The sequence below is a fragment of the Emys orbicularis genome, chromosome 7 (genome assembly GCF_028017835.1).
Source record: "Emys orbicularis isolate rEmyOrb1 chromosome 7, rEmyOrb1.hap1, whole genome shotgun sequence".
NCBI lineage: Eukaryota > Metazoa > Chordata > Testudines > Emydidae > Emys > Emys orbicularis.
In genome coordinates this window covers 10,196,335-10,224,044 of record NC_088689.1, presented here as the reverse complement: position 1 = coordinate 10,224,044, position 27,710 = coordinate 10,196,335, and positions in this window count along the sequence as shown.

Below are 27,710 nucleotides of genomic sequence, written 5' to 3'. Positions count from 1 at the left end.
CACCGGCAGAGCTCTCTCCTGGTGACAAAGAGCAGCTACACTGCGTGCCTGACAATGGCATGGCTGTAGCGGCACCGTTGTAAGGTGCGTAGTGTACACACAGCTCCGTCTCTGACTCATTTTTATTTTTATTGACTCTCAGGTTAAAAATAAACAAAACAAACGGATCCCTCATTGTTTCAATGGACATTTCAGCTCATTACCTCTGGATTTGTATATTCCTGTCCCTGTGTCTTGGTTTGTGAGTTGGAAGCAAGTAGTGTCAAATTTTATTCAGTATGTTTTGCGCACAAATAACAATCTTTTTGCCCAGGCTGGGTTCCCTCAGCTTGCGTGGAGTTTCCCCAATCCTGTTGTTGTTCGTTAGTGGTAGTGGGTAGAAGGAAATTTGATGTTCACTTTTTAAAAATTCATAACTCAAACAAATTTGAAATCCTTTCCCAGCCATCAGGACACCCCAAATGAAGGGTATGTTCTATAGTTATATTTCACCAACCCAGTAACAAATGTGCATTAGGTGAAGCTTTTTCTCTGCTTGGTGAGTTACATGGTTCAGAACAAACATTTGACAGTAATGGCGCAAACATTTAAGTATTACCTTATAGCATGGGATACAGACATTATAATTAGGATAAATATATGCAGCAATTTACAAGCATTTCATGAAGTCTAAACACTAACAACATTGTTATAAGTCCAGTACCCATCTTAACCATGCTAACACATAGGTGAACTAGACTGGTTCCCAGCAATGCGTTTGTCATTGCTTGAATGAGGCCTAAGGCCTCAGGAAGAGGTGGTCTACCAGTGACTTTGGGAAACAGGGGTTCATTTTGACCCAGGCACAAAATGTGGATCCAGAGATGAATCTGAACTTCACCAAAATATTAGGGGTTTTCAGCTCCAAAATTTTAGTTGAAGCTTCATCTCTAGAGTTGTTTTGCAAGCAGAAGTATTTCAATTGCAACTTCATGCTATCTGTAGCAAAAACCCATGCAAAACAATTCATGGACACTATTCAGCAATGATTGGAGAGCTGTATTAATGGCAGATGCAACAAGCCGGTCTGATCATGAGTGATCAGATCTGCAGAACTTTAGGCAAAGTTGGAGAGGGGATCAAGGAGCTCAACAATCAGTCTTGATCAGCTAGTTTTGATTATTTTTGTATCCAGTTTTCTTCCAGCTGAATCTCTCTAATTTGACAATTTTGGCATCCCAACAACTTCAGGGATGGAAAGGAGGAAGACATTCTGCTTCAAGGCTCCACCACATTTATTAATATGCAGCCAAGCTCAACTGAGGATGATATTCTGGGAACTAGAGTGGCCCTGAACAGAGATGAGACACTACCAATCTGCCTTCTTTGTATCATTCAGTTATTCAACAGCAGCACAAAGATTCTGTCTGGTAAATTGTGGGGGGAGCAAAAGTCTCATTTTGTGGTTACATCCACATATTTCTCAGTCATATTCCCATGGATTTCCCAGCTGTATCGCATAGCAGGGACACATCTGTATAGTCTGGAATTTAAAATCAAGTGGATAACAACTACTAGCAATGTTTGCAGCATTTCTGTCTGGATTCTTCCCCCAAATTCTGTAACTTCCAGGGAGTTTATGCAAATTAATTTTCCTCACAACATACAATCTGGCCAGAGATAATTAATGATTCCGATCAGAGGCAGTCTGATTCAGTAAACTGAGCATTGGGCTAAAAGCCACGAATTCTAGTCCTGTGTCTGCAAAAATTGGAGATGTAATGATAGATCAAGTAGTTTTAAACTCTGCTTCTCAATTTTTTTCACCTAAGGAATGGATAGAATAATATTTACATACCTGACGGAATAGTTGTGAAGATTAAGTACTTGATGTTAGGTCAAAAATTTTCAGTTGAAAGTGTTTTTTGATGGAAAATTAGTTGACTTTTTTGTGAAAAGTGTCTGCTTTCTGTAGAAAATTTTGACTTTTCAACAATAAAACAAATGCCAAAAACTGAAATACGTAGCTGAAAGCTTAAATATTTGAGTTAGGACATCCTGTCATTGTACCTCATGGAGATGTAATTTGACTTCCTTATTTCCCTATTCACCTCTTTGGACCAGGCTACTCAGCCAGACTACATTTCCCATGATGCACCACAGTAAGGGACTTTGAATGGGAAGCAACTGAAAGGTGCAACTGCCTCCCTTGCCATAAGTGGAAACCATGGTGTATCATGGGAGATGATATCTGACCAGGGAGCCCAGCTGACAGAGAATGGGAGCATGAGGCATTGAAACTAGAACTCCCATGCGACTCAACAGGAACATTTCCAAACAGAAATATTTTGATACAGTTGAAATATTTTGGCTTTCAATTTTTTTCCATAGAAAATTTAGACTTTTTAAAAAAATTTAATCTAATTTGTCCTCAGTAAAACAGTCTGGTTTGTGGCAGGCTCTAGTTGATATCTGTACAGATCCCTGGAAATATAAAGCACTATACAAGTGCTAAGTACCATTATTCATTTCTAAGTACGACTCAAAAGGTTTGTAGTTCAAGCACAGTTTTGATGAATATCCAAAAGTTCAGAATTTTATCCAAGTTACCCAAACCTTACAAGTTCCCAAAATTAGACCAGCAATTTCACAAGAAAATGCTTTTTCATGAGATTTCCAGCACCTCTGCTCCCGGACAGAAATACCCTCAGCGTGAACTATTTAGCAGTATCTCAGCAGTTCTGGTTCTGGTTGGAACACAGACATTCAAAAAGAACATAAAAATAAGGCAAACCCCCACCAGTATCAGATATTTACCAACGTCAGAAAAGGTTCCTTTCAGATTCCCTTCATACAGCATGTTGTATAGGCCTTTACTGCTGAACATAGGGTAACCAGACAGCAAGTATGAAAAATCGGGATGGGGGTACGGGGCAATAGGCTTCTATATGAGAAAAAGCCTCAAATATCGGAACTGTCCCTATAAAATCGGGACATCTGGTCACCCCAGCCGAACATGTGCATCTATAAGACACTATCCCCACAGCATGCTGTGTATGACAGCTTAAAATAATCAAATGATTATTCCATTCAGTTTGTTTAAGCTCTTCATCAACTGAATGTGGTTTTAATGAACAGAGGCTCTCTGCTGAGCTAGTCCAGACTGCAGATGAAGAACATTGCAGTGGGATTGAGAAATGTTTACATTTTTGTCAACCCAGTTTGATTTTCACTCCCCTACATTTTCCGGTTTTCTATTTATTTGCGATTCCCATACTGAAAGCATTTCAGTGTCTCAGCGGTGCCTTACAATGTACAGCTTATGAAACTGTGGACCTGATTATAGTCTCAATTCTATAGTCTACCTGTGAGACAAAATCTCAAACAGATCAGGCGGTTTCCTTTCCTCCCCTGGCTAAAGTGGAGTTCCAGCAGGAATGAATTTAGCCCACTACATTTAAATTTAGTTAGATGTTCCTCTGCCTAGTCCAGCTTTTCAGAAACAAGCCTCAAATAATGCTTCAAAGAGATTTTTTTCTTAATTCAGACAATTATTCTATATCAAGGTACAATTCATTACAATGCTGCACTGTAATGTTCCTATTAATGCTCTAACATTGTATATAGTATTTCCAGATACACAGAAGAAGTTTATGAAGCTTCAGTATTAGTTCATTGACCATTAACTGTGTCGTGGATTGGTCCCACATGCTCAGTCTGCCTGCCTTAACAGTCAAAGATGTTTATCTTCACACGGCCTACATTTTGCCGTGGTTACACTGAAGCAGACAGAGTTTTTCCCATGACCTCTTTTGGAATGAAGGGCTTACCATTGCTAAAGCATTGTTACCAAATCGAGCTGATAATAGAAGAGAGTTCTAATAGCAATCCATGTTGGCCAAGCAAACAGAAAAGCTAGAAATACAAACACAGCACCTGTGCCAACAGCTGTTGCAAGGGGTTATCCGATCAGCATAGATTAGATCTGGAAACATTTCACATGGTGTACACGCTGTATGTTCTCTCTAGATTAGAGGAAGTACATTTGCATAGGCGGCATCTAATAGATTGCACTGAGGTACTATAGCATGGAGGTAGCTTAAGGTTAGATCCCAGGCCACTAAAATGGATAGAATGGCTTCTATTGACTTCAGTGGGGTTATCAGAGTTAGCCAGTCTTCTTCTGTCCACTGTAGCAAACTGGCTTTAAAATCAGAGGGGTTGCCGTGTTAGTCTGAATCTGTAAAAAGCAACAGAGGGTCCTGTGGCACCTTTAAGACTAACAGAAGTATTGGGAGCATAAGCTTTCGTGGGTAAGAAGTGAGGTTCTTACCCACGAAAGCTTATGCTCCCAATACTTCTGTTAGTCTTAAAGGTGCCACAGGACCCTCTGTGGCTTTAAAATGTGATGACAAATAGGATTTTAGTTGAAAAATTTCCAGCCCTCCTTGTTTCCAGCTGGGCTGTACAATATTATGAGAGTTGACTTCTTTGCATTGTTCATTTGCTTTTCTTCCTGATCTGCACCATTTAGGTTGTTACCATAATTGGAATGTGGCCAACGGCGCTGGGGTGAAAGTGTGCCCTTTGTGAAAAATGCCATGGGCTATTTAATGGTCAGTATCTTGGTTTTATATCTCACCTGGAATCAGCTTCTCCTGCAGCACACTACTCCACACCAAGGTGGCGGCTCAAAACTGATTTAGAAGAAATTCACCAATGTCACCTACCTCAAAACACTAGGATTTTCCTTGGTGGGCCCTCCTTAGGTTATAGCCCTTTGTGTGGCCAGCCATTAGTGCAGATGCAGATGCATCAATGCAAACTCATAGTGAACGCAGGATAAACTGCTGTAAACCAGCATTTTCATTGTTATATTTAACTGTGTTTCAAGCAAATTGATGCAAATAGTGGCTTTGACTGTCGACATTAGAGGTTTGCTGCAGCTACACGGTTGGCTGAAATCAGGGCAAATTCCCGCATAAATAAAAGCTTGAGATGGGATCTAAGCATTCCAGTGCCAAATCACAGGCTGGGTCAGGCAGGGACTGTGTCCTTCTGTACATCTGTACAGTGCCTAGTACCTTTTGGATGCTTCTGTACTACCAATGTTAAATAATTAACACTTCAATGCATAGTCCAGGTTCAGCAAAGAAAACTGTTTCAAAACTTTTAGCTGGAAACAAACTTTCCATATGAGCTAGAAAACCATTTAGGGAAAATAACAGCTCAGTGCTATGTTTCTACACAAGTTCAACAGGAAACAATATCATTTTTGAAATCTGCTTGTCTGGTTTAGAAACATCTTTACTTTGGTGTTTAACGCAAGTAATTAAGTTGCGACATTTGGCATCAGAAAATAGTGCAGGGAGCAGAACATTTCCAGGAGGAGGTTATATTAATGTAAAAAAAATCAAAGCTACAACCTTATAAGGGTAACTTTCATTATGTTTGTCTGGAAAACCCTGGTGATTTTTCTCTCTCAATCTTTAAAGAGAACATTTAAACTGTCTTTTTAGATCAAAAAATATTTCCACCATGTTTGTTTCCTTTTCAGAGCAAAATTACTATCTCTGATGTCTTCGTGCTATTCAGAGAATGGTATTAATTAGCCCCTATCATTAGAAATTATATCTGCACAAGAAAATAAATGGCACCTTTTGTTTCTTTGCATCAAATTTCATGTTTGTTAGAGATGTGAACATAGTAAATTATTCTATTTTTGTGAGGAATCGTATCGTTGCCATCTGATATTTTTTACAGTCTATTCACTATTATCTGAGAGAGATGAGAAGCAGCAAATAGCTCTAGTTGAAAAGATTAGACTTTTGAGACTATATTGTGTTTTATTTCCACGATTCTCTAAGTAATTGTTTCTGTAACCTCTTGCTCAGATACACTTTCCTCTCTTTTTCAGTCATCGGGGACAAAAAAAAAATCCCAATCAAAAGATAAGCATGGAGTGAACTGAATGGCTGGGAGAATTAATACTGGGAGCTTTGCACCTCCTGACGAGAATACTTTACATTTACACTGTATGTTTTCAAATTACTTTACCTGCTAGGTAAAGCTTAAAATCAGTTATTCAATGTAAGCAATACAAACCCCAGGAAGTGTTTGAAATCCAAAAGCCAATAAATATTATTTAACATCTCTCTCCTGTTATTTAGCCTATGTGAAAGGCGTTGATGCTCACACCTAATTCCTGTGGATATGTTTTAAAGTTGTCCACTCTATAAAATCCATTATCAAACTTGGCAGTCTTTGGAGAAAGGCCAGTGACTGAATGGGTCATGGAAATTGGGCCACACTCTCAGATAAATGGACAAAAGGATAATGGAGAGTCAAGGTGAGTGAGGTAAAATCTTTTATTGGACCAACTTCTGTTTGTGAAAGAGTCAAGCTTTTGAGCTAAACAGAGCTCTTCTTCAGGTCTGGGAAAGGTGCTTATGGTGTCACAACTAAATACACGGTGGAACAGATTCGAAGAGACCATTCAAGATGAAGTGGCCCATTAACACATCTCCAGTCACAGGACAAAAAAGGGTTAGTAGGTTACAGATTGGTGTAACAAGCCATAAATCCAGTGTCTTTATTAAGAGCATGATTTGTAGTGCCCAGAAATTCTTCCTTAAGGTGGCCCATGAAGAGGTTGGTATATTGGGGGCCCAACCTACTACCCATCGCTATTCCCCTGGTTTACAAAATATTTGTTGTTGAATATAAAATTATTATGGGTGAGGATGAAATGGATGAGTGTGGTGTTGTGTTTGGGGTGGAGATCTGAGGATTGTCCATTGTCTTTTAGATATTTGAGGCAGGCAGCGATGCCGCCATTGTGAGGGCTGTTGGTGTATAGGGAGATGACATCCACGGTGGCAAGGATGGTGTTCTGGGGTGTTGCTAATATTGCAGAGTTTCTGGAGAAAGTCAGTTGTGTCCTGGAGGAAGCTGTCCCTTTGTGTGATGTTTTCTATGAGTCCCAGTATTCTTTTAGCAAGAGTGCCATGGCCAGATATAATGGGTCTGCCTGGGTACCCTTGTTTGTGTATCTTAGGGAGCATGTAGAAGTTCCCTGGCATGGATTTGTGGGGAATGAGATTGTAGACTTTCTCTTGGAGTTTGGGGAAGGATTTGATGATAACCTTTAAATTTTGTGGTGTGGGGTTGTCATAACAATAGAGGGAAGGGTAACAGCCCTCCTGTGTACCATACTATAATCCCTCCTGGCCAGAGACACCAAAATCCTTTTACCTGTAAAGGGTTAAGAAGCTCAGGTAACCTGGCTGACACCTGACCCAAAGGACCAATAAGGGGACAAGATACTTTCAAATCTTGGTGGGGGGAAGGCTTTTGTTTGTGCTCTTTGTTCACTCTTGGGACTGAGAGGGACCAGAAATCAATCCATGCTCTCCAAATCTTTCTGAACAAGTCTCTCATATTTCAAACTTGTAAGTAAACAGCCAGGCAAGGCGTGTTAGTTTTATCAACTTGTAAATGTACCTTTTACTGGGGTGTTTACCTTTGTTTGCTGTAACTTTGAACCTAAGGCTAGAGGGGGTTCCTCTGGGCTCTTTAAGTTTGATTACCCTGTAAAGTTATTTTCCAGCCTGATTTTACAGAGATGATTTTTACCTTTTTCTTGAATTAAAAGCCTTCTTTTTAAGAACCTGATTGATTTTTCCTTGTTTTTAGATCCAAGGGGGTTGGATCTTGATCCACCAGGAGTTGGTGGGAGAAAGGAGGGGGGATGGTTAATTTCTCCTTGTTTTAAGATCCAAGGGGTTTGGATCTGTATTCACCAGGGAATTGGTGAAGAGTCTCTCAAGGCTACCCAGGGAAGGGAATTAGCACATTGGGAGTGGTGGCAGCGGACCAGATCTAAGCTGGTAGTTAAGCTTAGAAGTTTTCATGCAGGCCCCCACATCTGTACCCTAAAGTTCAGAGTGGGGAAGGAGCCTTGACAGGGGTCTTCTCTGAGTTCTTTGTAGTAGGTGGTGTTGGAGAGTTTGCCTCTTTGACATAGTCATCACAGATGAGTACTACAATGGCAACACTTTGGCAAGGCATATGAGGGATTTCACACTGCTGTTCATGGCGCTATACCTGTTCAGCAGATAAATGGAATCCTATATGTAAGCAAGTGTAGTCGTGCGGCTGCCCCACTACAAGGTAAAAGGGATTAAGAGCAGCTGAGGGAGGCTGGCGACATAGTTGGCCCCAGGGGTAGCTGGCTTAATCAGGCCGCAGCTGGCCTGGATAAAAGGGCTGTGGGGCCAGGAGACAGAGGAGTCTCACTCTAGTCCTGGAGTGGGAAGGGCTAGCTGCCTGGGAGTAAGGTACCTGAAGCAGATCAGTGCTGGGGAAAAGGGCAAGAGGAGCTGGGGAGCTCCAGCCTGGCAACTTGGTAAAAGCCTAAAGGGGGTACTGGGGCTACAGAGGTGCAGCCTAGGGATAGGCAGAGGTAGCTGGTCCTACCCCCTTGCCAGTGATGAGTGGCCATTACAGACTGCAGTCTGCCCCACAGAATAGGGGCTAGATGATGCCTGGCAGTAGCCACTGAGGCAAGGTGGGTATAGGGGATTGGGGTTCTCCTGGGAAGGGAGACCCAGAGTGTGGGGGCGCTGCTGTGGGCAGCACCTCAAGGGAAAGGGATACCGGGGTCCAGGAGGGACACAGGGCGAGACACCGGCCAGCAGGGGGCGCTCTGAGGCTGAGGCGCTAATTCCCGAGACTGACCAGCAGGAGGCGCCGCGGCATTGAGTGCTGGATTTGCTACAGCAAGTAAATGACCCAGAATACACCACCCACTCTGTGCAGGGCCAGATCCTCCGCTGATGTAAATTGATGTAGTTTCATTGAAGTAATCTGCAATTAGTTACATTGAGTTCAGTAAAAAGCAACAGAGGGTCCTGTGGCACCTTTGAGACTAACAGAAGTATTGGAGCGTAAGCTTTCGTGGGTGAATGCCCACTTCATCAGACGAAAGACTTGAGTTCAGTGAAACTCTGCTGACTTACACCATCCGGGGATTTGCCCTGCCTTTGTAAAAAAGGATTGCAGTCTCCAGAGAGAGGACTGTGATTCCTGCACTTTCAAATTCTTGAAAATGTATTTAAAAAAAACAACCCAAAAACCTGAAAAAGAGAGTTTCAGCTGCTGCTAGAATGGCTAACATGTAACCCTCTGCACAGTGTTTGATCTGATATTTAGCCTTGTGCTGCTGAATTCAGAATTTTGATAGAATTCTGTTTGGTAAATGTTGAAAATGTAATAGAAAAATCTTCCTTTCAGCATGGAGTTTTTGTCCAGCTTTCCTCTTGAGGTGACTGGATTGCTTACTACTCTATTATCACCCAGGAATTCAGGGCCAGTTAAAACAATGGATTTTTCATACAACAAGAAACCCGTTGATTCATCTAATCTCTGAGAATGGCCAATTTCAGATGCTGCAGAAGAAGATGTAAAATTCCAGACATATCACTAAAAGTATATCGGCTAGAATAAAATTAAAAGGTTTATCACTCTGCTTGACTCAGCTCATATATTTACTACAGGTGACTTTCTTCCTGACTCCAGCTGATGATCAGTTTATGCCCTGAAGCATGAAATTTGATAACCTTTTAAATTTTATCCTAGCTAATACAACTGCATATATCCAATCCTTTTTAACATAACTATGACAGTCTCAGATACCGGCACACTCCCCATCCTTCAAACTGGCTCAGACAATCTCCCCACTCCAGGTCTATAGCCACATGAAAATTTACAGTGATTTGAGTCTGTGTGTGGCACAGCATGAAGCATAAAAGTTGTCTCACTGGAGGAAGTATTGTCTAGTGACTAGGGCCTGGGACAGTCAGATTCTTTTCCTGATTCTACCACTGACTTCCTGTATAAGCCTTGGGCAAGTCATCACAATCTTTGCGCCTCATTTGCCTCTGTCAAATGGAAATGAAAATACTTTCTCCACCTTACGAACTCTCAAGGGGATGTGAGGCTTAATTTATAAATAAAATATACTAAGTGGAATTGTGAGCAGCAGTGAAGACAGAAAGAATATAATGGAATATAGCAGGAATTGAATCCTGGGTATAAAGGAACAAACTGAGATTATATTGGGGAAACACATGGCATACACATCTAGAGGAGAAAATCCAAACCTCATACACCCAATGGGAAGCAGTGGTGCTGAAACAAGAGGTTTGGACAATGTTTGCAATAGGCTCATGGCTGTGAAAAAGGCCAATGGAATTTTGGGCTTCAAATACACAGAGCCAGCACTGGGGCTCTGTGGAGCTCAAAAATCCAAGGGATGCCCTCTACTAGGTGTAGGGCATCACACAAGGGCACAATCAGAGCCTTTAACCCATTTAGACTCACTTTGCCCAAGAGTGAAATGCAGCTGTCTCTGCAGCGAAACACAATAGCCATTTAAAGCAGTTAAGGGCAGGAAGTCAAGAAGAACAGAATATCCAGGTAAAGTTCAACAGCCACAGCAGCCTGACCTCATGATGGGTGAAGTACCAGATGCTGGGTCCAGTAGGGACTTTGCTATTGATGTTATGTGGAAGGCACTCAGATACCGCGGTGATGGTTGGCCATACAAACCTCCAAGATAGGTAGATATTGTGCTCATGCAAATTGAAATAGTCTAAGACACTTTGGATGACACATCTGAAAATTGCCATTAGAGCCGGAAATGTATAGGTGAATCTCAGCTTTAATTTTGAAAAATAAGGAGCCTCTTGCTCTTGTCCTTAGGAAGATAGCAACTGGAATGGAGATGGATGCAAAGCATGTCAGGAACATGTGGGTTTGGCCCTCCTGCACCGTGCCTCTTCATTTAATGAATGTGGACAGAACTTGCTTAATTTTGAGGTTGGGGGTGGGCGGCAAATTATTGCTTCATAGGGTGGCCTAAAGGCTAAAGCCAGCTCTCCACATACAAAAAGTGTCCATGTGACAGAGCAGGTGAATTAGTATGACTCTGTGTGATGGTACCTGGCATACTGTGTTCAGTTCCAGAAATAGACTGATACATGAGTTCAGAAGAGAACTGAAATGATCAGGGGGACTGGGGGATTGACATACACACAAAGATTAAACGAGCAAAATATGCATAGTAAATAAATAAACAGCAATTGAAGGAGGTGAGGGACATCAGCAGGGTCTACAGTTATCTGAAGACTGTGAACACCAACTATTTCCTGGGGATACATGAAGGTAGAACTTGTAGCAAAGGGCTAAAGTTAAGAAAAGGCAAATGAAGGTTAAATACATTGAAAACTTCTTGACAGTGAAATGTGTTTGTCTGCGAAATAGTCTCCCAAGGAAAGAGGTGGAAATAGTGACCAAGCCCCATCATTTTGGATTTTTAAAACTAGACTAGACAAAACTGTGACATTGCACTCCATATGTTTTATGGAAATATGCTTGAGTGTGAATATGATGTAACTGGAATATGCTTTATGCAAAAGGTCTCTTGTAAGGTATCATAACAAAGTTATAACCTACTAAATATATTCCTCCTATTTGTATGCATGTATCATTCTTGTATCTGACGCTAGAAATATGAAGTATAACTCTGAGGTCCTATTGTAATTATGCAAAGTGTGGGCCATTAATGGTGGTTTAGAATCTTGATGGCTCCCATTGACTTAGGACAATTGGTTGTAAATGGTTTATTTACCTGCAAGCCTTCCTATGTACGTGTGAGCCAACCCAGGAAGAATGGAGACTAGGGATCTTACAGTGACATGAGACCATGTCGCATGATACTGGAATCCATCTTAAATCTGGTACTTTTCCATTTAGAAGGAGTGGTGGTGACCCAGAGAGACAAAAGATTCCTGCCTTGTGCCAAAGCTATAAAAGGGGGTGGAGCAGGACAAAGGGGGCTGCAAGTCATGAGAAAACCCCTGCTTATCACCTGAGATGTTTGCTGGAACTAACAAGGACTGTACCAGGGGAAAGGATTGGGCCCAGACTAGGAAGGAGTCTAGTCTGTGAAAGAAGCTTATTGGAACATCTGTGAGGGTGAGATATTACCTGTAATCAGTTTCTTAATGTATTAGGCTTAGACTTGCGTGTTTTTGCTTATTTTGCTTGGTGACTTACTTTGTTCTGTCTGTTATTACTTGGAACCACTTAAATCCTACTTTTTATAAAATCACTTTTGTTTATTAATAAACCCAGAGTAAGTGATTAATATCTGGGGGAGCAAACAGCTGTGCATATCTCTCTATCAATGTTATAAAGGGCGGACAATTTATGAATTTACCCTGTATAAGCTTTATACAGAGTAAAACGGATTTATTTGGGGGTTGGATCCCATTGGGAACTGGGTGTCTGGGTGCTGGAGATAGGTACCTGCTGAGCTGTTTTCAGTTAAGTCTGCAGCTTTGCGGGCGTGGACTAGACCCTGGGTCTGTGTTGCAGCAGCCTAGTGTGTCTGGCTCAACAAGACAGGGTTCTGGAAGTCCCAAGCTGGCAGAGAAAATGGGCTCAGAGGTAATTTCAGCACATCAGGTGACAGGCCCAAAGGGGTCTCTGTGACCAAACCCATCACAAAAGCCCTGGAAGGAAAAAACTTGTCTACGCTAGAAGAGTCCATGCATCAAACAACACCATATTTCTCTTCAAAAACTTGTTTGCAAAATTTTGACCAGTTCTAGTAATGAGTATATGAAAATCTGGTCCATTTCATTTGAACAGCAGCAGCACATAGAGACATGACTTTCTCCAGTAACTCGGAAGATGAGTAGCAAAGCTACAGTTCGGGTAGAGGCTCTCCTTTAAGTTGTTCAGTTTTCTTCATATTTAAGAGCATTTAGAGCTATGGTAGTTTTACAGGGGAAGGAAGGAAGGGTGCTGTGCTAGGAGCAATTAAGACCTGGATTGAAAGCCAGTAAAGTCAGTGGAGAGACTCCCATTCACTTCAGTAGGTTTTAGGTCAGGACATAAGTCCAGAAATAGGTTACAAAAATATCTGAGTTTAGTAACAGCTGTACTGAGCTGCATGTGGCCAGGAGAATCTTCCCAAGAAAACTTCATCCTCCAACCCTCCACCACAACTTAATAAGCCAATGAAACACTAAGGGGAGGATTTGCAGGTACACCTCTACCTCGATATAACGCCTCCTCGTGAGCCCAAAAATCTTACCGCGTTATAGGTGAAACCGCGTTATATCGAACTTGCTTTGATCCACCGGAATGCGCAGCCCCCCCTCCCCCCCCCCGGAGCACTGCTTTACCGCGTTATATCCGAATTCGTGTTATATCGGGTCATGTTATATCGGGGTAGAGGTGTACCTTGCATTATACAGTGGTAGTATACAGTTTTGTGCTTTGCTAAAATGAAAAAACCCACTGCCATTTCTGTGCCACTTGGTCATTCTTGTCTTGAGACTTCAGGGAAAATAATTATTACATATTTTTTAAAAAACTCAAGCTACATTGAAATAGGTTGTATATTTGTATTGATTATTTTTCCAGCTATTTTTGTCATTTTGCTTTGAAACAGTGCCAGGAGCATTTTCTCTCCTTTGTTTTGTGTGTTCTCTCGTGAAGATTTCAATGAACATTCAATACGAAAATAAATAAAAAAGCTTTTATAGTTTATAGGACGCAATAAAAATATTTTTGTGTTCTTTTTGAACTGGTGCCAGGAAGACTTTTTCCTTCAGAGTCTATCTCTGTGTCACTCTGATCCATCCTGCAGACAAACTTTAGGATCTGGACTGATGGGCCAAACTAATGCCTCATGTTAAGCACTGAGACCATAGGGCTAAACCATCTGCGGGTATAAACCATCATAGCTCTATTGACGTTTTATCCTGCTGGAGGGTTTGATTTCAATGGAGATATACAGCTTAACACCAGTTGTGGATCTGGCCCAATGTGCTTACTTCAATAATGATTGTGGTCCTATATTAAAAAAAATCCTAATATTTGACGACTTTTCACGTTGAGCAGGCATCAAAGGGCTGTGGCGATTTGGAAAAGCACTTTGTTTTGGTCTTCCTTGTGCTTTCCCTTTTTATGAGCCTTTTGGTTTAAATAAAAACACATTTTTTTCCCTTTCCCCTGCCCATCTTCTGTGAAAATAGGTTTTATAAGATCTTAATTGTTTAACGGTATTTATGAAATTGATGTGCTTTGCAGAGGGCATGTTCCCTTTCTGCCTCGGCTGTTCATTCTACAATGACAGAAGTCGGTAATTGGCCATGAGCCAATTCTATAATAAATAAAGAGGAGAAAAAGAAGTCATCCTGTCATTCTGCTTTAGCATTTTGCTTGAAGGTGTATTTAAGGAAATTGCCAATTAATGCCTCATCCTCTCATTTTCTTTTTTCTCCCTCATATTTTCCCTTTGCTGCACCAATAATGAAAGCAAGTGACTCCCCCCGCCCTGAAACTTATAGGCAAAATGAATTTTTCCCTTTAAAAAAGTTTAATTAAACTGTTTCCAGTCCCACATAGAGAGCAACGTATGTATACACTTTGCGCCTGGCAGAGTAAAGGGGCCTTAAAGAGAGAGAAATTTATATTTACACCCATTTTAAGGCTCCCTTACACTATTTGTGCAATGAATGTTATTTTAGTGTAAATGAGAATGAGTCCCATAATATTTACTGATAAATACATTATTTCCCTCCAACCCATTTGTGTCTTGTCCACAGCATCAAACAATCTGTCATCTGTACTTTTGAGGCCCTCCCATATTAACATCCACCTACCTATCATTTCTCATATGGTTTGGAGCCGTCAATTCCAGCTCAGTGAATGATGCCGACTTTTATCTTTTATCACTTCAGTTTCCCGCAAACATTATTCGTCTTTCTCCCTGGCACGGGAGGAGCGTTTCGTAAAAGTCCTCCAAAAAGCCATTATATTGTCATTCTGTTCCAGTTAGGTTCTTGTACCACCCACAACACCCTAGTATCTGAGTGTCTTGCAGTAGCGCATTAAGTGCTGTAACTAACCTCTGTCATGTGTGATTTGTTCTTTCTCTCATCATCTTCACAGGGGAAGAATCATGTGTGCAGAGGAGAGTTTGGTTTGGTACGGGGCATTGTTGGTTTTGTTTTAATATATATGTACACACTGCTCCGTGTTTATATTCGGGGAAAGCAGATCAAAGACTAGTACCTTGCACTTGGAGTGGAAGGTGGTGAGGTTTGTGATAGCCCTTAGTTCTTGTGGGAGTTTATTCCACAGTCTTGGACTGGCCCTGAGAAAGCGCAAACTTTACGCTTATGGAAGAAAGTTCCACTGTGCCTGAGGAGTGGAATTGTTTACCTTGGGTCTTTATCTCAAAGTGTTGCTTGATCTTGTAGATATCCTGGGCCCAGGCCACTGAGTACCTTACAGACAAAGACTGTGACCTTGAACTTGACTCAGTCTTTCAAATCTCTCCTTAAAACTCACATGGGTGGCACTGCTAGGCAACAATTATTCAACAATTGCTAGACTGCTGGTGTGCTAGGACTGCTGCCTACTCCACTTAGCATAATTATCACACTGTTTCCTTGTGCTGCAGGGCCGGCTCTAGGCACCAGCATTCCAAGCATGTGCTTGGGGAGGCACTTTTCAAGGGGCGGCACTCCGATTTTTTTTTTTTTTTGCTTTGGTGGCCGCACTCTGTCCCGCCCCCCTTTTTTTTTTTGCTTGGGGCGGCAAAAAACCTGGAGCCGGCCCTGTTGTGGTGCCCCGTCTGTTTATTGTGTTCACCTACTTAGATTGTAAATTCTTGTGATGTGTATTTGTGTGTACAGCAGCTAGCATAATGGGGCTCTGAACCCTGATTGAGGCCTCAAGACACTACAACTATACAAATAAATAATAATACATTTGAAAATCAGTTTCCCTCTGTTACTTCTCTGCCAGGACCTGAGCTGAGAATTCTACATTCCTTAATGGAATTATCTAAGGCTTGGTCTACACTAACCCCCCAAATCGAACTAAGGTACGCAACTTCAGCTACGTGAATAACGTAGCTGAAGTTCGAAGTACCTTAGTTCGATCTTACCTCGGTCCACACGCGGCAGGCAGGCTCCCCCGTCGACTCCGCGGTACTCCTCTCGCCGAGCAGGAGTACCGCAGTCGACGGCGAGCACTTCCGGGTTCAACTTATCGCGTCCAGACAAGACGCGATAAGTCGAACCCAGAAGTTCGATTGCCAGCCGCCGAACTAGCGGCTGGGTATAGACGTACCCTAAAGCTATGTAAGGAATACTGTTGCTTTTTGCCCTGTCCCTGGGTCAGAGCCAGCCCATTCCTGTCTAGGGTATATTGGTAACCTAGGCAACAATAGTCACTCAATATTCTTCCTCTCCCTTCATACATTTTGTAGAGTCTAAGGCCAGAAGGAGCCACTGTGAAAATCTAGTCTGACCTCCTGTATAATACTGCCTTTCAGACTTTGCTGAACTAATTCCCATATGAACTAGAGCATCTCTTTTAGAAAAACATCTAGTCTTGATTTAAAAGTGTCCAGAGACAGGGAAGCCACCACAACCCTTTGTAAATTCTGCCAGTGAGAGAATCCACCACAACCCATGGTACATTTTTTTAACTCACTGTTAAAAATTCGCACCTTATTTCTCATCTGAAATTGTTGAGCTTCAACTTGCGGCCAGCGAACTGTGTTAGACTTTTATCTGCTAGACTGAATAGCACTCTCTTCTCCAGTTTCTTCTTGCCCTCGTATAGACTGTTGGGAAGCGCAAACACATAATTTGCCACACTGGGCAGGTATTTGCATACAGACATTAGGTGCATGCAAATAAGTATCTACACAATTGTTCTCCTTGGCTTTTTCTAAAATTAAGTAGCTGGATGGATGTAGTGGGAAAGTTTTAGTTCTGGGTGGGTCTTGTTGTTGGACATTTGTCCTGAATATTGTTGTTTGGGGAGTTATTTCACTAGACTCAGGCTATGTCTACACTATCACTTTTGTTGGTATAACTTATGTTGCTCAGCAGTGTGAAAAAAACACTGTTACACTGAAGAAGCGCCAGCGTGGACAGTGCTATGTCAGCAGGAAAGCATCTCCTACTGATGTAGCTATTGCCTCTTGTTTGGGGAGGTTTAATTATGTTGATGGGAGACCTCTCTCCCCTCAGCATAGAGTGGCTGCATTGGTACAGCTGTGCCGCTGTAAGTTCTCTAGCGTAGACATGGCCTCTAACATCTGGAAACCAAGGCATGACTCATCAGGACCCAAATGAAAATGAGTTGACAAGCTCTGGTGGAGTTTTGTCCACAACACAAAAAGCCACCACAGAGTTTGCCTTGTTCCTCATAACTGGCATTCTCAGCTCAGAAGCAGTTTGAGACTATAGTGGCAGAAATATGTATTAGCAAAGAGGATGAGGGAAACCTGCCCACTGAGAAGCCTTACAATCTGCCAGGCTGTATAGCTTGTGCTTTTAGTGTCTCTCCTTCAAAGCCAGATCACTCATTTTGCAGCACTGGTCTACACTGGCGATACCCGTAATGTACTGAAGTATAGATTATAGGGACTTTCTCCGGTTACAGTGAGCTTCCAAGGAGATGCATAGGCTTGGAAGCTAGGTAGTGTTTTTATTGAATTTAATCCAGAGTTATTAACACTTTAGTAAAATGCTTGAACTGTACATTGAATCACTGGAGAAAGGTGATGTAACTCCTGTAAGATTTAATTGAATCAAGAGGCATTTCGAGATTAAACAGCTCAATCTAGATTGTATCTGGAACGTCACTAGAAAATAACTCTATATACATAGCTGAATTATGCTCTCCATTACATTGGTATACATTTGGAGTAACTCCATTGAAGCCAATAGATTTACACCACTGTAAAAGACAACAAGATTTGGCCCCAAAGGGAGCAGTACATTAGATGTCAGGGTTGTGTGGGGTTTGTTTGTTTTTAAATAAAAAACGCTTTTAGAAAAAACAAAAAAGGTTAAAAAATACAAATATTAATAATAAAAAAGTCAGTGGCTAAAATTGACGTGAATGCTGATCAGGATTCAGAATGCTATTTTGTCATGTAGAAGGTTAGGTTGTAAATGGCTAATGCTAATTTCCTCATGGCTGTTGGAACTAGGGGTGCAAGGGTGCTGCTGTACCCCCTGGCTTGAAGTGGTTTCCATCATATCACAGTTTACAGTTTGGTTCAATGGCTCTCAGTACCTCCTCTAAAAAAATTGTTCCAGCCCCCCTGGAAGCTTAGTGCATCACTATAGAATCAGAATAAAGAATCAGCAGAAAAATAGATTCAGACTATTTACCAAAAGAGGGATTTAAAACTGACTGATTTCTTGGCATTGTTGCAAACATGATTCAATGCTGCCTTAGTAAATTCTCGTCACTAAGCTTCCTCCCCTCTTTCCCTTCGTTGCATAGAGCAGCTTTCATCTTTCACCACCTCGGATATTTTCCCTCAGGCTGGTGTAACTGGAGTCTTCTTAATCCTTCTCGTAGGTGTTGGCCACACGATTTAATGACATTGCCTTGGTTATCAACATGGTCACAGGCAGCTTTCATGCCTTATGACTTAAAATCCAATAATTTTAGAAAGGCAAAGTAAGGAGACACAAGGGACAATGGGAGGAGGAAAATATCAAAAGGGAAAGGGTCAAAAAATAAAAGAAAATAAAGCAGGAGGAGGCTAGAGATGGCAGAGAGAGAGAGAGAAATGGAAGGGGAGAAATAGGAAAGAAAAAGGAATGAAAGAACAGGGAGGGTGGAAAGGGAGAGAAAACAGGCAGGTACAAGCAGAATGACTCTCAATTTCACTGTCACCTATTTGAGCTCCTCTCCAGCAGCCCCCCTCAAAAGTAGCAGTAGAAAGAGCACCTCATACACTTATGAATAAGATTCTTCAGTGGAAATTCTCATGGTCACACAGAAGTTAATGGAAATGCACCAATTTATGCCAACAGAGGAGCTGGCCCTAAATCTTTGATGAAACTGTATGCACACTTATTTGTAAGTGGCATTGAACTCTCTAAATCAATAAAAACAATCTGTATTGATTCTATTTCCCTTGCTTTTGTGTTTCCTTCACTCTTCCCCTCCCCCCCCCCCCGCTTGTTTTGTGATATTTATCAATGGTTCCCTCTCTTTCTTCCAATTTCTTTGACAGTGGCTTGTTCATTTCTTCTTTCTCCCTAATCTCTCATGTTTTTCCTCATTGGTTTTCCCTCATATCCTTAGGCCCTGATTCAGAAAAACTTTTAAAGACATGTCATCCCTATTCCAGAAGTCCCTTGATTTTAATGGGACGTAAGCGCATGCTTAAGTGCTTTCCGGTATCAATGCACCGGGCCAATCTAATGACCAATGTTGTCAATGGATATGTCCCACTGACTTCTATGATGTTGAATCAGGCTCTTAATTTCTCACTCTGCCGGCTATTTCCACACTCAAACTTTTACTCCTTTATTCTCTTCTCCCCACACTCATTCTTGTGCCCCATCCCCTCCTCACAGCCCTACCACCTATCTCACTACACCCAAGCTTCCCTCTTGCATATCTATGCACAGCAAATTCCACCTCATGCAGTGACCCAGTTCAGCACTAGACAGAAAATTCAGGGAGAAGGAAGGTGAAGGAAAGTGGGGGGGAAATTATGGCAAAAAAGATTGGTGAGGCTGAAATAGGGGAGCCTCAAATCATTTTCCCCACAGGTGTTGCTGGATGCAATAGCTCAGCAGTATTGTAATACAAATAATAATAATAATAATGATCCATTCAAACTTTAATTTATTGCCTTGTTTGGATGCTGTTCCCACCCTATTTAGAAGCAACCATACCCATTAAAGTCAACAAGGGTTTTACGTGTGGAAGGACAAAGGTTAGAGTTTAATTGTAGCCCCACATCATGGATCCTGACTGAAAATGTCATTTGTCCCTAGCCGTCAAATAAGCCTGACATCCCGGGACTATGAAGCAATGCAGGCTCCTGCTCTATTTTATGTGCATGTGACAGCAGCAAGGAGGGTCTGATGGATTTACTGTAGCTGGCAAGCACAGCATTACTGTGGAAGATCAAAGTTACATTCAGGCAACGTGTTCGGCATCAGATGCGCTGAATCCAGATTCTTTTCTTCCCTGATTTACTGAGTTGCCAAATGGTGTTTCATCATCTATAGGAGAATCTACTTCGATGAATTAATGGTTCTCTGCTTTGTCGTTTTCCTTTTGAATGAACCATTAGAAGGGAGATTGACCAAGAGAGAAAATAGATTCCATCACTAGGGTTCAATTGTTACTCAAGTTGAGTTTGTTCCAATTATGAATGGTTTGATATGTATTCAGGGCTACAATGCAAACAGCTGTTCCTTGCCACTTTGAATGTTTGCTGCCAGTATTATTATTCCCGGGCAGCTAAGCAGGGTGCTGTGATGAATATTAGAGTGACCAAGTCTGGCCTGCTCGGATAATGCACATTACTGCTTCACGGTCTTGTTGATGTCTCTCTTTTTAAAATGTGTGTTTGGGAGTGGCTAAGGGTACCTCTGGCTATCCAAATAAATAAATAAATAAAAAGCCACTGAACTGTCTGAACCTGGAATATGTAGTTCAGCATCCATCTCCATTCAAGCCTTGACTTTCCTTTAAGCTGAGACTCCTGAAAATAATCTAATTGTTCATTTGGGGTGTTTTTTGTAATGGGGCCACTTTCCCACTATGAATAGGCTAAGACGTCTTCATTTCAGTAAATAAAGCCATGTCATGAACTAATTCGATGGTTACCAGGTGATAACATGGTAGTCACGTACCTTGAGCTAGCATGTGATTACCATACTATCCGATGGATTTACTTAGCATGGGCCACGTGCTTCCCTCCATCATGTGTCTTGGATTGAAGCTGCCTGGAATAGGTCACTGGCAACACCAGTAAAACAGCTGTATGCTTGCTTTGGCAGAGTACTGCACAGTGCTGGCATGGGGAAGTGGATGGGTAGACTGAGTAGGGGGCAAAACCATTTACTCCCCATTCTACTCCCAGAAAAGCTTGCTAACATTTATCAGAAAAAAGTATGAACAGTGAGATAGCAATAAGTGGTGCACAGAAGGCAAAGCACCTTGGTGCCACTGATTACCACTGGGTTCAGGTTTCTGGGGCATACAAGGACATCCAGCTGTAACCGTGAATGATGGGTCTACCAATGGGTTCGTGATAGCTGTCTGAGAAAAAACCTATACCCTGTTCCTTTGTGCCTCTGATGGTCCATTATGGTAAAGCTCAGAAGAGGAAGGATGTATGTAGCAAATTAGGTAACAAGACTGGTCTTATGGTTAAGGTACTCAAGAGATCAAGATTCTGTTCCCAGCCCTGCAACAGATTTCCAATGTCTTTGGGCAAGTCATTCAATATCTCTCTGGTTCATTTCCCCACTTGCTTAGGTGGAGATGAAAACTAACACCTTACTTCACCAGGGTGTTGTGAGGCGTAGATTCACCACTGTTCCTGCGGGGTTAAGATATTATGGTGATGAGGCATAAGAGATCCTGATGTCTAACATAATAAAAAAAAATGTGGCTTCTCCAGTGAAAACTGCCCAAGTATTGCCTCTCTTGTACTTTCCAGGCAGCAACAGTATAGCACTATTTCCTACAAATGGGTCTTTCTATGGATTTTATCTCCAATATTTTCATGGCACTCAGCATGGGCCAGTTCATTACAACACTCTAGTATTATTACCTAAGGAACAAGCCAATGCTGATGCTGTAAAACAAACTATTACTTTCCTTTAATGTTAGGCTGTTCAAAATTGGTGTCACAAACAGCCAGTTCTTTCTTAGATGCCAACAAATTACCCTCAAGAAGGAACTTTATTTTTGTCAAGGATTTTATAATAAACAACTATTTACAGCAATGCAGACAAACAAACCTTTACGTGCAAAGGTTTCCATGATCAACAAGAGCACATGGAATGGTGCCAGCATATGGACACTGTGTGTTTAGAGTTCATCTCTCTCAAGCAAATACCTTCTGGCTTCCCATTGCTTTGCACGTCATGGTGACTAATTTCAAAGTGAATACATTATTCCCAACTGCTGCATAATTAAAAGTTCAACATGAAATTGCATATTTACCAACATTTCAACTTGAGATAATGAAAACAAACTGCAGAACAACTACTAATTACTTTCTTCAATCATATACTTAATTAGTATTATGCAAATTAGCAAGTATCATTTGCCCTCTTGCGCATGGAGGCAGCGTAGTCTAGTGAACTGCACATGGCGCTATAAGGAAGTTTTAATGCTAGCCAATGATTTCCTCTATGGCCTATATTGGAACATATATTGAGGAGATATATATACACATACAGAGAGCATGAAAAGGTGGGAGTTGTCTTACCAACTCTGAGAGGCCAATTAAGTAAGAGAGAGAAAAAAAACTTTTGAAGTGATAATCAAGATAGCCCAGTACAGACAGTTTGATAAGAAGTGTGAGAATACTTACAAGGGGAGATAGATTCAATGTTTGTAATGGCTCAGCCATTCCCAGTCCCTATTCAAGCCTACGTTGATTGTGTCTAGTTTGCATATCAATTCCAGCTCAGCAGTTTCTCGTTGGAGTCTGTTTTTGAAGCTTTTCTGTTGCAAAATTGCCACCCGCAGGTCTGTTATTGAATGACCAGACAGGTTAAAGTGTTCTCCTACTGGGTTTTGAGTGTATGATTCCTGATGTCAGATTTGTGTCCATTAATTCTTTTGCATAGAGTCTGTCCGGTTTGGCCAATGTACATGACCAAAACAAAAAGACTTCGGTTTTCAGCTTTTGGGGTTTTTTGACAAAACCCCCAAAATGTTCACCAAATACTGATTTTCTGGTGAACATTTCCATTGAACTGAAACAATGTCTCGATAGGGGGGAAATTGGCTAGCTTTAGGATGAGTTCATTTTCTTCTCATAAATTTTAGAGGTGGAATGTTTTTGCTCTTCTGGCTTTGTGATCCATGAATCGAGGTAACTATCAAATCAACTAAAGCGGCAGCTCCCTCTGCTCTTTCACAGGGGCACCATCTTGGATTCTACATCAAGATGGAGATGTTTTGAATAAGGCCTTTTCCTTGGGCCAAATTCACCACTGGCGTAATAGGGTGCCACGATTGACTCTGGTGGAGGTAACATTGTTTATATCAGTGATTAATATGGCCCCTAACTTCTGTGACATGCTTAGGAATACAAGATAGGAGTTTGAAAAACAGGAAAACCCATTTATGCTCTCATGTACATTCTCAGATTACGAGAGGATTGCTATGAGATCACTCGCAAGAGTTAGGAAGCAGGCCATTAAAGTAATTCACTCCATATGGTTATGCTGAAGGTAATTCAGTTTTCAGCAATATTATAAGATCCCACATGGTTATTTCTTTGCTATATCACCAAAAATAATTAGGTTCATTTTTTTTTCACTTTATGTGAAAATATATGCTGCCTCTTATCCTCCTCAGATGAGCGGAATTAACATAGACACATTTTTTTTCTTAATTATTTAGAAAAGGAGAAAATCTCAGTTAAGAGATGAGTTATGAAACATTATTATGATGAATTCCAATAGACCTTCCAGTGATAGTTAAGACTTTTATTACTAGCAGAAAAAATATATACCCAAAATAGCCTTCTATGTACCCCCCAGATGTTATTTCCTGGTAAAAGATGCTTGTCAGGTTCATTAGTAAGAAAAACATACGACATTCTATCCACACTTCCAAATGAAATTTAGGGCAAGATGAAAACAGAACACAGCCCCATGTAATATAGCTAAGTGTCTCTTGCAAGTGTACCTGACAAGCAATAGCTTTAGCCATGACTCAGATGAGAGGCTATAAATCAGATGAAGTGACCATCAATTTTGATGGAGGGAGAAAGAAAGACAGCTGGACTCCTAGTAATGATGTATTTGCAGAGAGCACAGTCAGCTTCACATCCAGAACCTATTATCCATTCTGCATTCAGCATATACTTTAGTGAAGGCTTTTTCATTCTTATTTCAGCTGTATGACATAGAATGTAGATCAGAGAGACAGAAGCTGCAGATCATTTTACTTTTTGTTTTGTCCCCCCCCTCCCCATCACCTATTTGCAGCCATTCACTTTGGTGTTCATAGAATCACTGAGCTGTAAGGCAGGACGGGGCCTCGAGATGGGTGGCAAGTCCAAACAAAAGGACTGGCCCGAAGAGACCCTCTGCAATTTGACACCTCAAAATGTAATGAAAGGTTGGAAGTTACAGAAGACAGAGACCATGATTTCTATGGTAGCCTGTGAGGTGTGACATTGTCTGCAGTTTGTCAAACACTTATATAGGACGTGGTCCATGTGAAAGAAGAGAGAAACTGTGGAGATTTCAACCAGCACAAGGACACAGACACTAGCACAAAATATGGGGGACTGGTTTTCCCTACGTTATTCTCGGCCACGGGAGTCTGACCTGCAGAATAACCCCAACTAGAGCTTTAGAGTATCAGTCCATTACTGCAATGCTTCAAGCTCACAGCACTCTTACAATCTTATAACACCTACCTGCGTTTTCCATTTATGTGAGGTTTCGGTATTACTGTAGCACCACTATTTGCGGGGCTCTAGTAAGGGTTTGGACAGCATTTCCATTCTAATCCCCTTGTATTTCAAGTCATTTTACAGCTCAGTTCTAAAAAAACTGCTTAGATTGAATCTTAGCATGTTTAGCCCATTAAAGGCATGTTAGTTCAGTAACATGCATGCAAGCCTTTATTATTGTATAGTCTGCTAAAGTCCCTCTTTGAGCATGTTAAATCATGTTAACCCAGCCTATATGTTCTGTGCTATTGACTAGTACTCATCACATTATTCATGACAAATAGGCTATATGAAATAATTGGCATTATCCATTAAATAAACGATTCACTAATAATTGTTTTCATTATCAGACCGGCTCTATAGATGGTTTCATACCAACCCCCCATCCAGAGGAGTGGTAAAAAAACCCCCAATTTAGCTCAAGTTCAGAGCCTAAATACCTTTGTGAATCTGAGCCTAAGTGCTTCTCCTTTTAGTACAAATGCTGAAAGAAACAATTACCATTTTGGATACTGCAAACAGTTGGAGCCCTTTTAGTTACTCCCGTGGTGTTTGGAGAAGGATCTGAATTATTATTTATTATTTCTATTGCGGTAACATCCAAGATCCTGAGTCGTGGATCAAGACCCCATTGTGCTGGGTGCTGCATTCCCAGGTCTGAACTGATGTCTGATGATGGAGAGCCTGTTGACCGAAAGTTCTCCAGGAAGGTAGATTGCAGCAGTAGAAATAAGAATCACATGGAGTGGGCAAGAAGTGTTTCAAACTAGGTACTATTAGCCTAGGGGTCTGATTATGGAAGGTGGAAGATGCACCTCCATCGGCAGTGCTTCTATGGAGCCTCCAGTGGAACATAAAGCTGACTTTGCCAGTAGAAATTCCAAAAGAAGGTAGCAATAGCCAAGACGCCATTTGGCACAGTCATATTCAGATTGTATCTCCTGGTACTAATCTGTATACGTGAAGTTACCTGAATATGCATCAAGAAAATAGAATATACTATTTTCATTGTACTGGATATTTTACATGACAATGATTCATTGTGCAGTAGATTCCTCATAAGGAATGCAAAGTAAATCTACTAAATCCCATCGACTTCAAAAGAGCTGTGTGAATTTATACCAGCTGAGGACTTGGCCCGTTTTTTTTAAAATAGCATTAGCTTGTTTGGTATATTTCCCTAGCCCATACTACTATCAAACATTAACGCACTCTCTGCATGTCAGCCTAATTAGAAGTGGCTAATTTAATGAGCACGCTGTAATTAATGACCATTAAGCCATGTAAAGATCTTTCTTTTTAAAAAAATAAACTAGACAGAGGTTTTCTTTTTTTCCCGATAGCAGCTACAGGCTGATTGCTTTTGATCAATAGGATTTCCAGGTATGTTTCCATTACGCTGTTTGCAGGTCTTCACTGGGAACCTTTGCTGCTGAAGTAATTCTGCCCAGGGCCCTGATTCAGCAAAGCACTTAAGTCCATGCTTAACTGTAGGCAAATGGTTGTTATTTCCTATTCAGCTCAGCGTTTAAGAATATGCTCATGTTCTGAACTGAAGTGGGGCCCATGTCTACATTTTCACACACTCCCCTGAAGATAAAAAATAAACAAAATAGGCAAGACATAGCTTTAAATGCAAGAATCTCTCAATGTGTTCATGCCACTATCACCAGAACATATTGTCTATATTAGGGTGACCATATTGCCCAAAGGGGAAAATGGGGATACCACATGGGGCTACCCCAAGCTCCCCCAACCACCGCCCTGCATAGGGCTGGCCCGAGCCACTCACCCAAGCCCCTCCTGCACAGAACTGGCCCAAGCTGCTTGCTGAAGCCCTGTCTTCCCCTCCTCCCCCATGAGGCTGGGGCTAGGATCGCTGCTCGCTTGAGCCCTGCCTCCCACCCCTGCACAGGGTTGGTGTCGCCACTCCCTCCGCCCCCGCATATTCCTCCACACCCCACTTTTTTGACAAAAGCGGGCATTTGTTCTGTTTGTCCCGTTTGATCAGTTGGCAAGAGCAAACAGGACAAGTACTCACGTTTGCCAAAAAAGTCAGTAAGGCCAGGACAGGGCTTAAAAAAGGGACTGTCCCAGCAAAAACAGGATGTATGGTCACCCTAAGTAACCCTGCAGTTCAATCTATCTCCAGGATGAAAGGGAAAATATTAGGGGGTAGGATTTCTGGTTTTCACCCATGTGTTCTGGGTTTGACTGCCACGATATAAGAATAGAACAGAATTTTGTAGGTGAGACTTGATGATCAGAATGGTCCTTTCTGGCCTTAACATCTATGAAGTCTAATATCCCTGAAGTTAATCAAAGGACAAGCTTGCTAGTAAGCAAGTCTTTAGACCAACAGAGGTTCCTATTGCTAGGGAAAGCTTTAACCTTAAGATGCTGGCTTTATGTCTGTTTGTTTTTCACTTGCCAGGCAAATTAAGAAATAGACCCTACCAAAACCCTCATCTGACACCATCTCATCTGGGGAAAGATAAGATCATGATAGAAACTTTGCAATTCAAAACCAAATTTACAAATGAAGTTGCCAGTCCTGCATAAAGATCTGTTAATGTGAATCCCTGAGCTGGTGTAGACTCACTGGAGCATGCATGAGTCTGCACTAATATGACACAATTCAGGATAGATGTCTAAGCCCTTGGTCCTTCAAACTCTTTCTGATGTGAGTAACCCTTACTTGAAAGCAATGGTACTACTCATGCAGCTAAGGGCTTGCAGGATGGGGTCTATGATATAGCAAGAAGGCACATATGGATCCAGCGTAGGCAGAGGGTTAATAATATGTGAGAAAGAGAAAAATATGTGCCCAGGCTTATTTTGAAGCTTGTTTGTGTGAAACCAGGGTGGCTTGGTGCCAATTACTACTGAGTCAAGAAGAGCAAGAAGAGCAACAAGAATGATTAAAGGTCTTGAGAACATGACCTATGAAGGAAGGCTGAAAGAATTGGGTTTGTTTAGTTTGGAAAAGAGAAGACTGAGAGGGGACATGATAGCAGTTTTCAGGTATCTAAAAGGGTGTCATAAGGAGGAGGGAGAAAACTTGTTCACCTTAGCCTCTGAGAATAGAACAAGAAGCAATGGGCTTAAACTGCAGCAAGGGAGGTCTAGGTTGGACATTAGGAAAAAGTTCCTAACT